This window comes from Acyrthosiphon pisum, chromosome A2 (assembly GCF_005508785.2).
Source record: "Acyrthosiphon pisum isolate AL4f chromosome A2, pea_aphid_22Mar2018_4r6ur, whole genome shotgun sequence".
Classification (NCBI taxonomy): domain Eukaryota; kingdom Metazoa; phylum Arthropoda; class Insecta; order Hemiptera; family Aphididae; genus Acyrthosiphon; species Acyrthosiphon pisum.
Genome location: NC_042495.1, coordinates 7,829,100 through 7,831,260, shown reverse-complemented (window position 1 = coordinate 7,831,260; position 2,161 = coordinate 7,829,100). Strand labels below are relative to the sequence as shown.

The window sequence follows — 2,161 nt, the reverse complement described above, 5'->3', positions numbered from 1 at the left end:
CGCCTCCCCTCCCCTCCCCCAAGGTTTGCTATTTAAGCCCCGGGGGGGTTGGGGGCCGATCCCCCATCCAGCGAGAGGTCCGCAGGACCTCGAGTTTGGCGACCGGAGCCGGTAGGCGCGCGTAGAGCGTTGAGCGTATGCGTAAACTTAGAATTCGAAACTGCCTGAGCATATAGCTTCAAAACGAAGTCTGGCTATCTAATTTTGATTGCACCGTCGTTCTTAACTCGTTGAAGTACAAAGGTTTCGAAAAAAAATTAATTAATATTCGTAATAGGTGCAGTTAATTAGTGACGCGCGAAAGCGTAGAAATCGTAAAATAGCGAACTTCATAAAGCTATAACTTCGAAACTAAGTCCGACCGCCAAATTCTGACTTCACCATCGTTCTCAGTATAGTTAACTACATAAGTCTAAAAAAAAAAAATTGCAAAAAAAAGGGTGTCCGGTAAAGTAACAAAGTTCCAATTTACCTAAAACTGTTTTTGGGAGCATTATATATGCAGGTAACTCCTTCAATCCAATTCAATAAATTCAATCAATTTATGAGTCTTTAAAATATAATAATATAACAATAATCAACAATAAATTGGGAAAGCAGATTACCAAAACGCGCTCTGGTGGAAACAATTTGTACCTTCCGATTCGGAATGTATAGATAATATCTATAAGATATAGTTTTATACCGGTTATTTTACTTTTTATAATAAATTCATTTTGGTATCGAAACTTTATACACTTGTATAGCTAACTATATACGTCGGTAAGTACAATTTGTACTAATATTATCAAATACATTTAAATATACTTCACTTAAGAGTTAAAGTAAAATGTATGTGAAATATCGGGAAAATACATACAATTTGATAATAGAATTCCGATTTCCGACTCCACGTATTATAGTGGCCAGGGGGAATCCGCCTAACCATCAGTACGATAGTCATCGGCAGCGCTCCCAGTGTTAATTTGTCTTCCCAATTATATTAAAAATGTTTTTTAAAGTTTGGTTAAAATATGAAAATATGATAGAAATATATTTAATGAGGTTAAACGTTGACACAAACTATAGGAAGAAAATAAGATACAGTGGAGCAGGAAAATAAAAGTATGATGTTACATGACAAGGTCTATTTGATCACCGTGGTCCACGAAGCCACCACAATCTCGAATCTCGATAGTGAGTACCTGCCTATAGATAAATTGAATCCAAAAATAAAATTCTTCAAATTATGTATTTATGTTTTAAAAATATAATAATTGTAACGGTACCTATTATTCAGTTATTAGTTTTCAATGTTTATGTTAATAATATACAATTATACATTTTAAGTTTAAAAATTATATTTATAACTATTATTTAGGTAATAAATTTATAACTTTATACTATGTACCTAATCTAATTAATATTAGACATTTCTAAAAATTAATAGTGCGTTAGAAAACTAAAAAGTAACAGGTAATAACCATGTAATTCTAATTTCTATATTCTATGCAAACTACCATAATAATAGGTAAAAGCGATAACAATAAATGGGATTTAACCGTCGCCACGTTATCAAGTCTTTTTATTAATATTATTATGTGATTAGGTTTCAGTAATTTATTATTTCTACCCAGTTTATGTTTATTGGTTTTTGTTCGAAGAGAGGTATTATTGTTTCGTTATAAAATACAAGACAATGATTTTAATCATAATAACACAATTTAAATTAACCTCATTATATAAGAAAATCCAAAAGTCAAATAAATATATAATGGAACAGCCAATAGGATATGTACACACAGAATAAATACGTACTGCAGTATATACACCTTTCTGCATCTCGTTTAATCAATTGAATATAGGTAGTCAAAAGGTCGCAATAAATGTATACCTAACTATTCGTGTCTCAAATAGTTATAACTTATAATATTGTACATTTGCATCTAGTTGATAATAATCTTAATTATTTAATAATTTTAATATTTTTAAGTGACAATAAAATCTTTCACATTTTTTTTCGTGCAAAATACTAAGCCAACGTAAAATGTTCTATAACTGTCAAATGTCTATTGGTATCTCGTTTTAGGTCCCTCTTTTAATAAATAATTATGAGGCTCGTAGAAACTGGATAAGCTATCTGTCTACGCGTTATTGCTAATTTTTTTTAACTTAACGTAGA

The 2,161-nt window shown here is 31.0% G+C and overlaps 1 protein-coding gene across 7 annotated transcripts in view; it reads left to right on the top strand.

The window, feature by feature from the left end:
- LOC100163256 (facilitated trehalose transporter Tret1) overlaps positions 1-2,161 on the top strand; it is a 17,455-nt gene that overhangs the window by 5,251 nt on the left and 10,043 nt on the right. For 2 of the 7 annotated variants that reach the window (XM_016805179.2, XM_016805181.2), the window contains exon 2: positions 1,069-1,176. The exons of the other annotated variants lie outside the window; for them this stretch is intronic. The gene's annotated coding sequence lies outside the window, so the exon portion shown is untranslated. The remainder of the gene's footprint in view (positions 1-1,068; positions 1,177-2,161) is intronic. 7 annotated transcript variants of the gene reach the window in all.